Source organism: Pongo abelii, chromosome 4 (genome assembly GCF_028885655.2).
Source record: "Pongo abelii isolate AG06213 chromosome 4, NHGRI_mPonAbe1-v2.0_pri, whole genome shotgun sequence".
Classification (NCBI taxonomy): domain Eukaryota; kingdom Metazoa; phylum Chordata; class Mammalia; order Primates; family Hominidae; genus Pongo; species Pongo abelii.
In genome coordinates, this window is record NC_071989.2 from 68,212,664 (window position 1) to 68,231,707 (window position 19,044).

The following is a 19,044-nucleotide window of genomic DNA, read 5'->3' on the forward strand; positions in this document are numbered from 1 at the left end:
CATACATACATAGGCTCACGTAAGTGATACTTACTATACTTTTTTGCCTATGTAATGAGTGTTGGCGAAGTATGTGAGTGGGAAATTCAGTCTTTTGCATTCAAGCTCTAAGTAATTCTAAGAGACCTTTTAGATAATGATTTGACTTTTAAGACAACAATTTTGAGGTTATAATATGATATCATTTCATATAAACGGAACTGCCCTTTTGTCCTTTCAGATTTGATTGAAAATGGCCCATGGAGTACAACCACCTGGGAACATATCCTTGAGAAAGACAGTTGAGGCTTATTGCCTAAACCACAGGCAACTGAAAACTTGGCCAAAGGTGACTACTCTAGACTGGTGACTTCACAAGTGCTGATGAATACAGTGAACCACGAAAGATGCATGATTTGTTTTGAACATTTTACTATGATTGATGACCCAGATGTGACAAGTTAGTTCACTCCCAGTGGAGATGAAAGTTTCACTGCCTTCTTTCTTTCAACATTCTTGTTGAGACAGATTTCACTTTTACTGGCCAATGTATTAACAAATCACTTGCATTTGCAGCATAATGAATTCATTAGCAACACTGTGGATCAATGCTATACATAATATTCCTGAGTCAACATTAACTCTTAATTAAATTTCCTTATTATAATGCCTCTGGAAATTTTCCTTCAGGCTACTAAACTTCAAGCCAACAGTCTAAGCGTTAATCAGTAATCATGCAAGTGACTTTTTGAGATGGGTCAGGGCCAGGGCCAGGGCCAGGGCCAGTGATCCTTCATGAATGGCAGGTTTAAAAATGGATACACGTGATCAAAAATACCCATAAGTTGACTCAAAGCATTCTATCCTTTGGGTTATTCTAACACTCAGTGTATCAGCCTTCTGGGCAAGCCAATTTTTTATTGCCTTAAAAAGTCTAAAAGAAAAGATAAAAACAGAGATAATCAGTTTTGTTTGGCAATGGCAGGGGTGTGGGAAATGAAAAAGGAGAAAGTTAAAGATGAGTGAAAATAGGATAGTCTTGGCACTTTGGTATGAAATTGAAGTACTTATTTAAACTGACGATTATTGTACAGAAATATACAAAGGGCAGTGAGGGGCTAAGAACCTAATTCCAAGGTAACTGCAAGGAAAAAATTATTGATCTGAATTGTGACCAGAATTCAAGAGTTTGACTGTTGTCATTGTTGCTGTTGTTATTAAGTTAAAAAAAAATGAGAAAAAAAATACGTTTTTCTACTATACTTACTAGGAAAGGAAAGAGAGAAGGAGGGAGACATGGAGGGGGCAGAGGGAGAGAGAGAGACAAAGACACTGACAAAGTCTGGAAAAAGACACAAATTCAGGTTTAAGATCCCAAAATATGCTACATTTCTGCCCCCTTCAAAATATTAAACTTTGCTAAAATACACTGGAAATTTTTTTTTATTGTTTATTTTTTAAATCAACTAGCAGGCCAATTAGCCAAGATGACATTTTCATCCTTGGTACTCTTTCAGGTGAGCTCTGTGGGCTACCACCAGAAAGTCCTAGCCAACCAAGCTCTCACTGGGCCACTTTGTGCTGGGTAGACTACATAGTCTCTTAAAAAACCATGCAGCCCTGATGCTGGTGCTGCCAAAGTGTGGTTTGCTGTCATGTCCTACAGGCTACCCGTTTCCCAATGATTTATCATGATAAACCAAATGGGAATGAAATACCCAGAAATATGCCATAAATCTACTAGTGGTGAATTTTCAATATTCTGCACACCATGGTGATTTGTTAATTCAGTTGGATCTCTATTAATCCTCTCTAAAATGTCATTAAACCATCTGTTTTGACTTGTTAATCAAATGACTTTTAAAAATATATTTAGAGTATCAGTAACCCTTGAATTAATGCATCCATCAGTAATAATCCCCTCTCCAACTTTAGATTTATTTTTAAGCTCTAGCTTTTTTTCCCATCATTCCAACAAATAGCCTGACTTCCAAAAGTAAGAATCACTTCAGTTGTAGAAATGTCCAGAGGGTGCCCTGCTTTCAAAACAGGAAGCAAATTGATCCAGCAGTCCCACTTCTTGGTATATATCCAAAAGAACTGAAATCTGGATCTTGAAGAGATATTTTCACTGCAGCATATTCGTAATAGCTAAGATACAGAAGCAACCTAAATGTCCATCAACAGATGAATGGACAAAGGAAATGTGGTGTATATATATATATATGGTGTATGTATATATATATATATATATGGTGTATGTATGTGTGTATATATATATATATAAAATGAAATATTATTCAGCCCTAAAAAAGGAAGGAAATCCTGTCATTTACAACAAGTTGGATGGAACTGGAGGACATCACGCTAAGTGGAATAAACCAGACACAGAAGGACAAATACTGCATGATCTCACTTACATGTATAATCCAAAATAGTCAAACTGATGGAAGCAGAAAGTAGAATGGTAGTTGCCAGAGGCTGGGGGAAGATGGGAATTGGTAGATGTGGTCAAGGGTTACAAAGTTTTAGTCTTGCAAAATAAGTTCTGGAGAGCTGCTGTATAACATAAGTATACAATCAACAATACCATATTGTATACTTAGAAATTTGGCAAAAGGGTAGCTGTTATATTAAGTGTTCTTACCATGAAAAGAAAACAAAACAAAAAAACCCATAAAGATGGGAGTAAACTTTTGGAGGCAATGAATAAGTTTATGGCATTGATTGTAGTGGTGGTTTTAGGGTGTACACCTATCTCCAAACATCTTGCAGAATAAACATATTAAATCTAAAGTTTCCTCGGGAAAGAAGATGAGAAAATAATTGTCAAGAGACTGTATACCAATAAAATAGTCAAGGAGCACAATGAAAACTTAGGAATCCCATTTCTTCCTTTGACTCACACTGTTTGATGATATCATTCACGTCAGCATTTGGAAGTTATTGAGACATTTCAACATAAGATTGTCCTTATGATCTATGTTTTGGGACTCTCTTATAAGAAAGTCCATTCTATACCAATTTGTTTTGTTCCTTGGTAACTGGACCTTCTTTAATTGGATCTAAGAATTAATATTCCTATCTCATAAAGAAGACTAAAAGGATCCAAGTAGATGGAGTTTCAAAGGTGGTCCCTATTAAAGCATTTTTACCTTAAGCAAAGATGTCCCAATTTTTCCTGCTTGTTTTTCAGATGCTGTTCTAAAAAAAAAAAATGTACCTTATTCCTTCTACTGAAAGAAAACCTATCAATTCATTGATTCATTGACCAAATATTTATTGAACATGTAGTATGTACTAAACACTGGGTAAGATTCCAGATATGCAAAGAGGAATAAGTCCCTTCCCTTAAGAAAACTCACAGTGCGGTCAAGCTAACAAACAATTCTAGAGCAACTGTGTGATAAGGGCTCCAACAGCGCATGCAGAAACACAGAGAGAGGCACTCTTAGTCTTGGAGGGGCTTCCTACAGTAGGCAATTTTTGACGTGTCACAGAAGGAGGAGCTATTAGGGCACAAGAAGAGCAAGGGTGAAGAGCAGAAAGGAGTGAATAGATGAGGAGGAGACCCAGGCAAAGAGAATGACATAGGCAAAGGTGCAACTTCATGGGAACACAGTACATTTGGAAGCCTGCCCACCTTTTGTTACAGCAGAATGCATGTGTGGGTGGAGATGAGGCTGCAGAGATGGGCTGGAGAGGATTATGGCAGAAGAATGACTAGCAAAGGAAGTTGGTCATGTCCTTATGTGGTGGGGGACCGTGGAAAGATTTTTATTTGTAAGACATGGTTTCTTCTTCATTCTGTGGCAAACAGCAGATACTATACTCTGAATGTTTATGTCCCTCCCCACATTCATATGAGGTGAAACCTCATCACCAGTGTGATGCTATTAGGAGGTGGGGCCTTTGGGAGATAATTAGGTCATGAGAGCACAGCCCTCATAAGGGGATTAGTGGCTTATAAAGGAGGCCCAAGAGAGCTGCCTTGCCCCTTCCACCATGTGAGGACAAAGCCAGAGGCACTATTTATGGCCCAGGAAATGAGCCCTCACAAAATACCAAGTCTACCAGTGCCTTGACCTTGGACATTCTAGTCTCCAGAACTGTGAGAAATAAATTTATGTTGTTTATAAGCCACCCAGCTTATGATTTTTTATTTATTTATATTTATTTATTTATTTATTTATTTTGAGACAGAGTTTTGCTCTGTCACTCGGGCTGGATTTCAGTGGCATGATCTCAGATCACTGCACCCTCTCCTTCCCAGGTGCAAGTGATTCTAGTGCCTTAGCCTCCTGAGTTGCTGGGATTACAGGTGCTTGTGACCACATTTGGCTGATTTTTTGTATTTTTAGTAGAGATTAGGTTTCATCATGTTGCCCAGGCTGGTCTGAAACTCTTGACCTCAAGTGATCTGCCCACCTCAGCCTCCCAAAGTGCTGGGATTACAGGCATGAGCCACTGTGCCTGGCTATGATATTTTGTTATAGCAGCTTGAATGGACTAAGACAGAAGGAAAAATAGGTCTTTCTGGAGCGTGAGCTGAAAGACAGAAAATAGCCATAGGTTTCTAAAGAGAGGAAAACATATATTTTTGACAATATGTTTCAATTAGTACTTTTTCTGAAATGCAGTAAGTTATCATATACCTTATTCCATTGCTAATCTATATGATGGCATTTAAATATTGACTAGGTTTCTGATACAGTTTTTAGAGTCTGAATGTCACTGCATGGATGAATAAACCAAACAGATTGGATTCATATGAGTTTGCCAAATGACAAATTTTTTTCCATGTAAGATTAGAGGAAAAACTGATTTCACCCAATTTCCTGCCTTATTTATATTAGAACTGAAGTCAATGCTGTTATCCCTTTGCATGTTCTTTTGTATTTAAAATCTGATATAGAATTGTGCTGTTACAGAAGAAATAATGTAATGCATTCTGCCCTCTTATTTCTCATGAGTTTTCATTTAAAAGAAAACAAAAAAGAAAAAGGACATGGACTTTTCTTTATTTCTAGTCTTTATAAACTTTTTAGTTATCAAATAAACACGTGTTAATTAAGTAGGTAAAATATTGCATATATTAAAAGGTACTTGGAGACTCTTATGTTGTCAGTTTTTCATGACTCAAAATTTATGAAAAACCATCTAAGACTATCAAAATGAAGTTCAGTTGTAGATCTTGAAGTGACAAAACATGAACCACGTTGACTTGAGGTCCAGGGCTTAAAACTGCCTATTTGAGCTCTAGGTTAAAAGCATGTGTGAAATGCAAAATCTGACATCTGCGCAGCTGACTATTGTGAAGTCTCAGTATCATTGTTCATAAGTAAAGCTTGCCCCTAAGCCATACCACAAGCATTCCCAGAGGATATAGATTTCATTTGATTTAACATGATTGTTGATATTGGTAGTGTATTTCACGTGAACTTGTGAAATCATTGTCTATGCAGACAATTGAGACACTAAAACATTTTTTTTAAGTATTTTTTGTTAGGGGCTAGATGTGAGGTTTTTTATTCATTTGTTCTTTTGTTCACTCATTTGTTAGTTCAGTTATTTACTCAAAAATGTATATTGAGCAATTCCTATATGGCAGACACTGACAGATGCTGGATTCAGTGATGAGCAAAGCATTCGTGGTTTCTATGCCCAAGGATCCTATCCCGTGGAGTGTAGAGTCAAGCAAAGAATGTCAACAACAAATGAAAATTTTAATCTTATTAATGTTGTATGCAAAAATGTAACATCTCCAAAAAAGACAATTTATTTCCTATTAAGGAATGAAGACAGTCCACTGAGAAAGATAAACATGTAAGCAAATGTAAAGCAAAATAATCAATAGGTAATGTAATTTTTGAAAAAGAAGGGGCTTTAGGCAGGAAGTCCTGGGTTTGGACTTGGGTTTCAAATCTAGCTATGTACTCTTGGGCCACATACCCAAGTCTTGGTAAGTCTCAGTTTCCTCCTTTTTAAAGTTAGCCTAAAACTACCTCGCTCACCTAATGGTGTGAGAATTAGGTAAACAGCCAGGTAGCTCATCAAATTGTAATTATTATAATTGTTATTTTTTTGAGTCATGAAAGTTTTCACACTGAAGGGAACATTTCAACTTGACCTGGAAGAGTAAGTAGTTTATCAGGCAGAAAGAATTTGTTAGGGTATTCCAGAGAGAAGGAACAAAATGTGCAAATTCAAGTAGTCAGAATCAAAATGGTTTCTTAAAGGAATGGCAAATAGATCAGTGCAGTTGGAGCATAATGTTATCTAAATAATCGGTGAGACCTTTTCTTTAACTGATAAAATAAAGCAAGCATTCCAAAAATCAATTTAAATCCATCTTCCTCCTTATACCTCTCCATTCCCTATACCATGGAAACACAGTTTTACCTCTTTTACAATGAGTTTTCAGTGTGAAGAGACTTGGTTCATCAAGATTAGCAAACTTCACAGCATTGAACAAAAGATAAAGAAAAGTTTACAGCAAATATGTTCCATGTGAAAGCATCTCCAGCAGGTTCAGAAGATGCAATGAAAAGACTAAAACTTGATATAGGATATTTCAGTGGTGCTCGTAACCAGCATCCTAAGATTTTGTTCTACCTTAGTAAAATCTATCCCTTATTACTCACCCTATCTGTAGACTCTCTTATGGAACAAGAAGTTTTTTTGTTTTTTTGTTTTTTGTTTTTTTTTCCCCCTAATCCAGTGGGGAAGCCCTCTCCTTCCCTGGGTGATTCCTGAGCAACCAGGAAAACAGCAGTCACACTCAACACAGCTAGTACTTGCAGGAAACCTCTCTCCTATGGTGCTCCAAATGCCTCACAGTTCCAGATGGCCTTGTGAGCCTTTATCCACATTCCACTCTTGGCACCATTAACCTGGTCTAGTGTGGTTGCAACAAATAACTTTTCTTGTTATGAGGACCAGTGTTTTGAAAAATTTAAAATGTTATAAAATTAAAATGTTTATATTTGGAAATTATTTCCAAATATAAAAGGAGCCTGTCTTCATTATAGATTATTTGGAAAAAATGCAGAGGGGTGCAAAAGAAAAATGGAAGCAAGCCATCTTTTTTTTTTACCCATAATTCTACCACTCAGAGATAACTGCTGTGAACATTTTGATGTATTTATTTCCAGTCTTTCTAGAAGGTAGATCACCGTAAGAGATTTCCGAAGTAGAATTACTAAGTCAGAAGGAATAAACATTTTTATACCTCTTAATGTGTATTGCCAGATAGTTTTTGAGAAATATTACAGCAATTTCTACTTTTAGAAGTACCGCTTGAGAGTGATGTTGCATGGTATTCTCACTAACACATATACAATGTTATAAATATGTCAAAAAAATAAAACTTAGCAACTATGTTATCTCCTTGTTTCAATTTGAACTTATTACAAAAGTGATCAATTTTTAAATTTAAATGTTATTTTTAGCAAAGTTATAGATGCAAATAGTTTAGAGAATTAAGTAGTACCACAAGGATTAAAAAAAGAAATCTCCTGCACTGCATCCCCCACCCACAATACATATATCTTCCACTCCCCAGAGGGTACCCATTTTCAAATATTTTAGCTGATTCATTTGCTATCCTCCACTCTATCTCTAAATGATGTAACTTTATGGTTACTTCTTAATAGTTCATTTTTTTGGGCATTGCTTATTGATACTTCATAGTGGAAGATAAGGATTTACCTTTGCAACACTTCACACTTCTCATCACCCATCCTTCTAATACATTATAGTTTTACTTAGATTGATAGTCATTGTGTTTCCATGAGCAGAACCAAAGAAAAACTATAAGCAGCTAAACTATGTAACATACCCTGATTACCTTTTTTTTTCTTTGTTTTCCTTGTTGAAAATTCTTGTCTTTTGTTAGTTTCTTTGTTCCCTTAGGTGTCCATTTATACTTATCACTAATTCAATCCCAAACTTTCCTCATATTACAAAAATCTAAGTATGGCTCAAACACATCAAGAATTTTATTAAATTCATCTTCTTGAAGAAATCTCATCCAGAGGCCTCTTTGACCTGGATTGGTTATTCTCTATGTCTCTTGCTCAGCTGTCACTTTGGGATGTTCTTTCCTTATTATCCCAAGGGTAATGTTTTTAGAGTTTATTCCCTTGTTTTGGTAAGCACGTTTTCCAGTAGTTTCCTGAGTCAGTATGCATCAGAGATACATTTTTTAAAGGCTCGCACCTCAGAAATAATCTTTATTCCATGCTCCCTCTTGATCAATAGTTTGGTTGAGTATAGAATTCTTGGTTGAGAATCATTTTCCTTTGGAATTTAAAAGGCATCACTTCATTCTTTTCTAGGTTTCAAAACGAATCTTAAGAAGTCTGATGCCCTTTTGAGTTTTGATCCTTCTATATGACATGATAATGATCCTTAGAACAAGTCACAAGTCTCTTTTTTAATACTTAATATTATGCTAAATGCTCCAATTAATGAGTTCTGGAAATTTTTCTTCAATTTTGTCCTCCTGCAGTTTTCTCTTTTTTCTAGAATTTCTGATTTTAGATGTTAGATTTCCTGTCCTGGTCCTCTGATTTCCCACTTTTTCTTCTGTATTTTCTACCTTTTTGTATTTTTGCTCCATTTCCATAGAGATGTCCTCAATTTACCTTTCAACCCTTCTATTGAGTTTTTAACTTATTCTATCATGTTTTTACTTTCCAAGAGCTCTTTTCCTATTCTCTGAGTGGTTTTTTTTCTTTCATAGCATCTGCTTTTGTTTTGTGGAAGCAATGTTAATATTTATGAATACAATATCAAGTGTATTTCTTCTCCTCTCTATAATAATACTTTATAAGTTACCTTCTTCCTGCAACATCTGTACTTGTTTTCTTCTCCTTCTTTTTTCTTTTTTTTTTTTTTTTTTTTTTTTGAGATGGAGTCTCACTCTGTCACCCAGGCTGGAGTGCAGTGGGACCATGCTGGCTCACTGCAACCTCCATCTCCTGGGTTCAAGCAATTCTCCTGCCTCAGCCTCCTGAGTAGCTGGGATTACAGTCGCCCACTACCACGCCCAGCTAATTTTTTTATATTTTTAGTAGAGACAGGGTTTCACCATGTTGGCCAGGCTGGTCTCAAACTCCTGACCTCAGGTAATCCACCCGCCTCAGCCTCCCAAAGTGCTGGGATTACAGGCGTGAGCTACCGTGCCCAGCCAACATCTGTACTTCTTTAAAGTTGGTCTTTTTCCATTTGTTTTGGTTTCTTTCATTTACTTTTTCTAAGTATTTGATAAATCTTATCTGTCTACTCATATTTAAGGCTAGAGTACTAAAAATCAGATTGGAAGCTCTGTTTGCATAGGTAAGATTTGTCAACTACATCCACTTTTTGATGATCAAACTGAACAGTTTCATTCAGAAATACCTTGCACCATTATCTTTGGGTCTTTTCTCTTGGGTTGGTGAATTCTCCAAAGGTTATATCAATCTACTGTCCAGAAGGCTTAAGCATAGTTGGAAGCTGACTGGGGGAAGACTGTTGGGACTTTCAACCTTCAGAATTCATTCAACAAATATTTGAGCATCTATATTTGGCAGCCTCTATTCTAGCCACCAGAGACACAGTGGTAAACAGAATTTAAAAAGCCTTGTGTTATCATGAACACAAATATATAAGTGTTTATTTAATCCCTCTGTTTTCAGAATGGCACTCAGTCTTCAACCTGCCTAGGTTCCCCTTGTCTAGGGACTGTTTTACATTTGTCAGAGAATGAATGTCCAGTATTTTGCTGGGATATAGAAGAGAAAGCCACATAGCTCCACAGAGCATAAGATGAGACCTGCAGGTCTAACTGTTCCTTCAATAGTGTTAGTCTTTACCCCATTTTTCTTAGGTACTGGATATGGCTGCTTTCTGAGTCTTTTGGTTGTTCTTCACTATTCATGGGAATACTCTTTGACTTTCTCTAATGGTAGCACAGGATTCTGTTGTAACTATCTACTAAGGCAGTTACCCCTTGTATACTGGTTTTTCAGCTTCCAAAATTTTGTTGCTGTTATCTCCCTTCCCACTTTCTTTGTCCTTGTCATTTATGCCTATAAACATCCATTGATGGTTTTCTGAAGGCAGAGGAGTTAACTGGATGTGTTAATTACTATAGATGTAATCAGAGGTCTTAATGTTGTTTTTTGTTTTCTGTTTAACTATTCTAACTTGGCATTTGTAGATCGTCTTTGTGAGTCGTCTGAATTTGTCTTTAATGATTTAACATTGAAACAGTATTTTCCTTACTTATTTGCATAAGCTTTTTCTTTGTTAGTGTATTAGCCATTGACCTGCAATATCTTTTAGGATGACTGATTCTGAAGCCTGCTGACTGAGTTACTTGTGGTTCCTGTCATTTAGAATGTATGCAGGTCATGAATCGCTTAGATGGAACAGGTGGAATGAAACTTGCTCTAAATATTTTACCAAAATAAATATATTTAAATAATGTAAAGAAAAATCTTCAATCACTAGGCTTTGAACTTACAACAGAAAGATAACGGCTTTTAACTATATTAATTCAACAAACTTTATTGAACAGTTGGTATGTATGAAGCATCATCTCTCTGAGAACACAAATACCAAGGGACTGAGTCCCATCCTTACAGGATTCTCAGGAGTGAATGGGTCAATACACGGTTATAAAATGATGAGGGCTGATCTATAGCAGAAGTACAAAGCTGAGAACAACTCACTTGACCTGCTAAGTCGGGGAATTCAGGAAGGATTCAGATCTAAAGAGCTGGCATTTGAGGTGGGTCTTGAAATATGAGCACAATGATGGTTTTACCAGGCTGCAAAGGTGACAAAGTGCATCCCAGGCTGATAAAAGAGGACGTGCAAAATATGGCAGGTACAAAAATGTGTATTTAAGCAAGAATGAGAAGTTTCTGGAAGTTGCTGAAGATATAGAAAATAAAGCGGGGGGCGGGGGTGCGGGTGGTTGGAGATGAGGAGGAGATGGTAGGCTTGATTCAAATTATGGAAATGTATTTATAATGCACCAACTTGTGAAGACGCTGTTGTTCCCCACCCAGCAGCCACTAGATTTTGTTCAGGTGTCAGGCGGTTGGTGCTTCAAGGGAGATCAGGCCCCTCCCAGTACCAGGATGAACCATGATTACTTCCCAGCCAATTTCATAGCATTTCTCTTGCCAATGAATGGCTTAGATATAAGCATATGATGAATTTGTTTCTAATACAGATCTGAGAAAGAAATCTGTTAAGGAACTTCTGGTAAAGTTTTTATCTTTCTTAAAAAGTGACAGAAGAAAAGGAAGTTGTATAGATATACTTAGAGCTGCTGTAGTCATCTTGAGACCGTAAGAGGATAAAACTGAGATCAAAAACTACAGTGCTGAGGATGGGTGACTAGAAAGAAGGAAAGAATCTGGATTCTTGATGCATGTTTGTACTACTAGAATCATTCTATCACTATCTTCTTATTATATAATTCAATAAATCTCTTATTATTTAAGCCATTTTAAATGAAGCCTTCTGTTATATGCAGCCTAAACAAATATACTGATTCAAGCTCCCAGCAAATTCTGTCACACATAATTCAAGGAATGTTTGTTAATAACTTCATACTATTATATGAGGAATAAATGATTAGTCAAGAAAGACTTTCTGTTTTGAAAAATTCTGGAAAGATGATAATACAGTATGTAGATTTATTGTCATGGCTAATATACATCTACATATAACATGAATTACCTTGGAGTAGTAATAAAAGGGCAGAGTAATAACTTGTGCAGAGCCCTAGACTAGAAAAGTTGAAAATATGAGATGGAGGAAAAAGTGAGTTATGAGATTCAGTAATATGAAAGTATAAGAAATAAAAGAATCCAAAAGCCATAGAAGGTTGAAACTGAAAAGAATTTTAGAAAGAGTCTAGGCCAGGTGTGGTGGCTCACACCTGTAATCCTAGCACTTTGGGAGGGTGAGGCGGGCAGATTGCTTGAGGCCAGGAGTTCCAGACCAGCCTGGCCAACATGGTGAAACCTTGTCTCTACTAAAATACAAAAACATAGCCAGGCGTGGTGGTGCATGCCTGTAATCGCAGCTACTTGGGAGGCTGAGGTGGGAGGATCACTTCAACCTAGGGAGGCAGAGGTTGTAGTGAGCCAAGATCGTACCACTTCATTCCAGCCTGGGTGACAGAGTGAGACACTGTTTCAAAAAATAAAAAGAGAGTCTAGCCTAAACTCCTTAATTATACAGATTGAAAACCAGTCCTGGAGAAATTGGAAGTCCTCAGAGAGTTTACCATTAATGGTGGAACCAGGACTTCCACACAATGTTCTGATTTCCTTTAGAGCACTTTTTAAAATATCATATAGTTCCTTACTTCTCACTATCAATAGAGATTATTTTACTAAGAGTAAGTATAATAAGAGCTGATCAGAAGACCTGAGAGACGTAATGGGGTTTCAATTCTAATTTGCTAATGGCTCCTTGAAATGCTTTGTTGAGAAGGAGTAGAAGGCTTACAAAACACACACACACACACACACACACACACACACACAATTTCTTAATTGTGTCTACCATGGGCATGGGATGGTAGGAATGCCATGTAACTAGTTTCCACAGATGGAAACCACCTAATGGGAAATAGAGAAAAAGAACAAGAAAAGAAATTGTGTGTAATTTTTCAGCTTATTTTGGCTTAGATTACATGATGAAATTTATTTCTTTGAAAAACTCATTTGATTTTGAATTAGATTATATGGAACTTCTCCTTTGTCAATTTTAATTTCTTGTCTTGTTTTAGTTTGCTTTTCTGAACAGTAGATATCCTCCCAATTAGAGATTCTGCAAAATTACTACTTAGTCATGTTGGTTCCTTTTAAGTAGAAAAGTTTGTTTTAAATACTTGAAATCATTGGTATGCACATTTGTTGCAAAAAAAAAAAAACTCATTCTGGAAAATGTTGCTTATTTTATTATCCAAAAAAATAGGTATTTATTAATATACTGCATTTCTTTTAAATAAAAAAAAATTACAGATTTTCTTCCAGCATCCACTTATTTGGAATTGGGTACATATGAAGAAAAGACTTCTTATAATATGGAATTATTTCAAAAGCTATTATTACTTCTTATAAATATAAAGCACACAAGAAATTCTCACCATTTTCTAAGATTTACATTAGAAAGATATAAGTATTGTCTTTTAGAATACTATTTTTATTTTTCTAAATATTCCTTATAACTTACTTATTAATTTTATCCTTTCTTTGTTATAAATATCCATTTTTTTTAAAGACTCATACTATCTTTTCCTATGCAATTTAACCTAACATATTTTCTGTAAATGAGGTTATTTAGTTATCCATTTTTCTACCTCCTGTTGCTTGGCCGTCCTCAAAACCATTGCAGATCTTTCTAGAGAGCAGTTTTTAAGAACAGTGCTTTACTTTTCGACTCTTGATCAGCCTGCTGAGAATTCTTTGAATAAACCAGAAGGAAGGCTAAAGAGACAAAAGAATACTATAGTTTCCTCAAAGTTAATGAGACAGAATCCCTTGGCCCACTTTGGCAATGAACAATGTGAACTAAAATGGCCATTCTCACATCAGTAATTTACATTTTATACAGTGTGTACTTTACACAGATATTTACAAAGAGGAAAAACAACCGTTTTTTACGTGTAAGAGGAGCTCCTTGGCAGATAAAAGAAAAACTTACTCCCATTAGTACAACACTGGAGTTTAAATCTAGAGAACAAGTACTTCAGAAACCTAGTAGAAAAAGTCCCTGATTTGTACTTTGTATGAACAATTAGGTTTGAGAATATTGCTATATAATCACAGAAAGTACTGGCTATTATACTATGTGAAGTCTTCAGTGACAGAGAAACAGAAAAAATAGTTAATGCCATAACAATGAAAATGTGGAATGTGAGGAATGCCCAGTGACCATAAATATCTACCTTTATGAGCCTGACAATTTATACACAGTTCATGCAATTAGCAAGTGCGATAAATATGATTATTACTCTCAAGCTGAAATCAATTTTCTTGGCTAAAAGCAAAGAATTGTTATTGAGCAGATGGGATTACTTTTCTTTGCCAATTTATCTTCATAAAACTCAATCAATGCCTTGCCTTAAAAATGTCAAATAACTCAGATTTCAGGATAATACATACAAACTAATCTCTTCTGCCTGTCTCTACCTGATCGCTCCCTACTTCAAAAGCTCCAACAACATAGTATGATTGACACAAATCAAAGCAAAAACTATTTTTCTCACTGCTACATGGTCTTATCAATAATCCAGTATTTCAATATCTAATAAAAGATAACACAATTCAAAGCAGTAATGTGCCCCAAGCTACCGATCCACAACATATATATTGATATCTATAAATATATGGATATATCTTGTTATCTACTAAATAAGTTTCTTTGCAGTGTGGTGTTAATAGCCAGAATTTTAAATAGATAAAAACCTGGGTTCAAATCCTAACTCTGCCACTTAAATGCTATATGACAATTGGTCAAGTTACTTAACCTCTCTCTGGTCTCAGGTTTCTTGTCTGTAAAGCTGTAATAGCTTTTAGAGTGCTCTTCTGAATATTAAAAAGGCATTATACTCTTAGCATAATGTCTACATAGAGTAAATATTTAACAACAAAATAACAAATATTAGGTATGTTATTGAGAATTGGAGTTTTAAATAAAGGAGTTGTCCCTAAGGTACATTCAATTTAACCATGATATTTAAAACTTCAATTTTTCACATTATTTTTCCAGGAAAATATTTCACTCTTATTTCTCCATAATTTGTTTTGAATTGTAAAAGATTTGCAAGCGGCTGAAGCAGTTACACTATACTGTATATCTGCAGGATGGGCAACTGATTTTTATTTTTTTCTTTTTCTTCTTCTTTTTTTTTTTTGAGACAGAGTCTCACTCTGTTGCCCAGACTGGAGTGCAGTGGTGCGATCTCGCTGCAACCTCTGCCTCCCGGGTTCTAGGGATTTTGTTCATCAGCCCCCTGAGTAGCTGGGACTACAGGCACACGCTACCACGCCCGGCTAATTTTTGTATTGATTTTCAAGATTTGTCAAGAGCTCCTAATATTTTCTTTTCTCAAACACATCTTAGGACTACCATGCATATCAGTCAGTCAACTACTCTGGAGGTCTGCTGCAAGGATACACACCTTCCATTCCCACCCATCAGATACTCGTCTCCTTTCTCCCCTACTCCAACACAGCAACCTTCCAGCTCTAGATAAAAAGACCTAGTCTTTCTTGCGTAAGAACAACAAAGACAAAAACCATTTTGGTAGTGTATACTGCAGATTTTAACCAAAACTTCTCTGAAGACCTCTGATTTCCTAAAAAACCTCTACGTCCCAGTGCAGTTGCTCTTTCCTAAGTGAGCAACCGCACATCTGGTCAAATTTGGTGAATATTCTGTGCTCCAGAAACAACTGATTCCATCCCATTTAATCGCTTCTTCTCTTATATCCATCTCCCTGCTTCTTGTTTCTCTCCATGTTTACAACTAGTTCATTGATTTAAACACCAATGTAATACACAAGCAAGTATGCACGACAATGTTTAGTGTAGTACGGTTTGCAGTATTAAAAAAAGCCATCAGTAAGAAAATAGTTAAAGAATAAACTTGATATACATACTATGCTGCAATTTAAGAAAACTGTTATAGATTTATACGTACTAAAATAAAATGATCTCCAAAACATAGTAAGTGCAAAGATCAATCACAGAATAACATCTGTAGTATATCACTTTTGATTTTTAAAAATTACCCCTAATTCTAAATGTTCATATTTATAAATATTCCATTAAAAATTCTGAAAAGATACTGCTATGGTTTGAATGTTTGTTCCATCCAAAACTCAGGCTGAAGTTTAATTGCCATTGTAACAGTGTTAAGAAGTAGGACTCTTTTTTTTTTTTTTTGGTGACAGGGTCTCACTTCAACACCCAGGTTAGAGTGCAGTGGCATGATCATAGCTCACTGTGGCCTCAGCTTCCCAAGCTCAGGTGATTCTCCCACCTCAGCTTCCAGAGTAGCTGGAACTACAGGCACATGCCATCATGCCCAGCTATTTTGTTGTATTTTTTTGTATTGATAGGGTTTCTTCATGTTGCTCAGGCAGGTTGGTCTCGAACTCCTTAGCTCAAGTGATCCACCCACCTCGGCCTCCCAAAGTGCTGAGATCACAGGTATGAGCCACCACATCCAGCAAGAGTTGGGACTTCTAAGAGGTGTTAAGGTCATGTGAGCTTTGCCCTGATGGAAGGGTTAATCCTGTTATCACTGGAGCAGGTTTGTTATTAAAGAGTGAGAAGTTCGGTCCCCTTTCCTCTCTCTCCCCCAATCTCTCTGTCTCTCTCCCTTTTGCTTTCTGCCATGTGGTGATGCAACAAAAGGACCCTTAACAGATGCCAGCACCTTGATTTTAGATTTCCCAGCCTCCAGAACTGTGAGCCAATAAATTTCAGTTCATGATAAATTACCTAGTCTCAAGTATTCTGTTAGAGCAGCACAAAATGGATTAAGGCAGATATACACCATATTGTATCCATCACTAAGTGGATACTTTCAAGAAAGACAGCAAGACTAAGGAGCATGAAAAAGGACTTTCTCATATTCTGAATTTTAAAAATATTTTGTGACATGAATATATTTATCTATTACCTATGTAATAAAACTAGACATTAAGAGAAAAATCTCGTGGTAGAAATCCTAGGAAATATAGAAAAATTAGAGAAAATTAAGAAAAAGCATGTATAATTTCACAAACCAATGGTAACCACCGTAAAAAATTATTTCATTCTAATACATTTCTACATACATATGCACACAGTACATTTTTGAAAACATAACCGAATCTTTTCTAATTGACCTCTTACTCTAAAAAATTTGAAATAGCCAAAAAAAATTTTTGATTCCTATAAAGAGATAGCACTAGAGCTGGAAGTGATGGCTCATGCCTGTAATCCCTACACTTTGCATGACTGAGGCCAGAGAATTGCTTGAGGCCAGGAGTTTGAGACCAGCCTGGGCAACAGAGCAGGACCCATCTCTACAAAATAATAATAATAATAATAGTAATAATAATAAGCTGGGCATAATAGTGTGTGCCTATTGTCCTTGCTACCCAGAGACTGAGGCAGGAGGACTGGTTGAGCCCTGGAAGTTCAAGGCTTCAGTAAGCTATGATTGCACTACACTCTACCTAGTGTCAAGGAAAGGAAAGGAGAGGAGAGGAGAGGAGAAGGGGAATGGGCAGGGGAAGGGGCAGGGGCAGAGGCAGAGGCAATGGAAGTGGAAAGGGCACTAGGACTTATGAGCCAACATTGGCTATGGCTTCCACCAGTACAACTTAAAACTCAGCTGAAGACATGATACATAGAAAAGGGTTGCTGTGTCTGTACACACACACGTTTCCCACGTTCCCAATCCCAGTCTGTGGTCAGTGAAAGTGAAGATTGCCTCAGAGCCTGCATTATCTCAAGCTACTGACCTAATTGCTAATGCTTTACTCTGGTCTATTTCCTGCATGACCTCAGAATGTGTCAGTGTAAATTCCATAGTAAGACAGTAGTTGCACATTTTGGAGTGTGGATTCTGCTTTGAAACACAAATAAGTGTGATGAACATGACCCTGGCACTCTGTAGCCCTCAGTTTCCTCAACGCTAAATTGATCACTACAGTTCCTTCTAGTGTAAACAGTCCCACAAAGAATCGTGCTGAATGGATGACTACATAATGGCCTGCTCTCAGAGTTCTTAAATCAATCCTTAATACTGGCTGCAAAATGACTTCACTCCTTTAACAGTGTGGAACTTGTCTCTGTTCTCCAGAATGCTCACCAGATGGTGAAGAAGTATCTCTCTACCTACCAACATCGTCATATTGCTTCTTGCCACTCGCTACTCAAAAATTGTAAAAAACCTGTGGGAGCAAGTATCAGCTGAAAAGGGTGGCTTTTTCCTTAGGCAAAAGCTACAGGGCAAAACAGGGGCCCCAAACTTCTATCACGTCAAAGACATGAAACAGATGATCCCTAGTTTTGATCTTCTTTGAAGTTTATTAAAAACAAGCTTGAATCTGTACCAATCCTGACAGGTGTGAATGTCAGACTCACAAATGAGAAGTGCTAAGCTTTCCTAATGTTCAATTTAATCTTATTGACCATGAAACATGTTATAATTAAAGATCTGAACTATTAATATGAAGGAGATAGCATATAATCTTACCCCAAATATGACTAACTAGGTAAAATCTTCAAAATATAATCATGGCTTGATTATCAGCCATTGTGGAGGAGAATTTTACAAAGTTCTTCATTGACATCCCAAGTTTATGTTTCAGACACTTCTAATCAAACACAAATAGATTAATTTCAAGTAAAAATTAATAGTCACATTATTGATTATCATGATTAGAAATGTATTTGACCAGAACAATGAGGAAAGAGCATAGAGTCCTGCTATCTTCAAGTATGAATTTACGCTTTTAACTGATGTCAAGTCATCCATAGTATGAAAACTCATTTATTTTTATTTGAAAAATTTAAAATCATCAAAATGGATGGTGTGGGAGCCAAATATTATATAAGCAATATTTTATGAGAACTACAAAACTATTAAGAGCAGTGACTAGAATTCAATTACTGCCATTCCTTATTTCAGAAGAGAAAGTCAAATGTTTTCTGATATTTAAGAAGTAATAACTTCCTGTTGTTCAGTTATGCTTTCTATAATTATATATGATAAGCAACAGAAAAATAGGTCTGGTTTTGGCTGTAATGTGTATATTCAATTCAATATTAATTTGGACTCTAAATCATTTTGCTATCAAATATTTTGAATCTCATGGCCAGGAAGTAATCAGGTAAAAAAAAAAAAAAAAAAAAGTGGGTTTGTTACCTGACCTATCTCTTAAGTTCAAATTTTCTATAGGTATTTTTCTCTACCTTTGTCCATATGGTTATACAATTATCACTAGATACTTGAATTACTAAATGGTTTTGTATATCTTTTCCTCAA

The 19,044-nt window shown here is 36.2% G+C and overlaps 1 protein-coding gene and 1 long non-coding RNA gene across 7 annotated transcripts in view; one reads left to right on the forward strand and one right to left on the reverse strand.

Annotated features, from left to right (window-relative positions):
- LOC129059409 (uncharacterized) overlaps window positions 1-602 on the forward strand; it is a 28,437-nt gene extending 27,835 nt beyond the window's left edge. The window contains exon 3 of the long non-coding RNA XR_008525278.2: window positions 221-602. This is a non-coding gene — a long non-coding RNA (uncharacterized LOC129059409). The remainder of the gene's footprint in view (window positions 1-220) is intronic.
- PDE4D (phosphodiesterase 4D) overlaps window positions 1-19,044 on the reverse strand; it is a 1,542,529-nt gene that overhangs the window by 93,818 nt on the left and 1,429,667 nt on the right. The window lies entirely within an intron of this gene.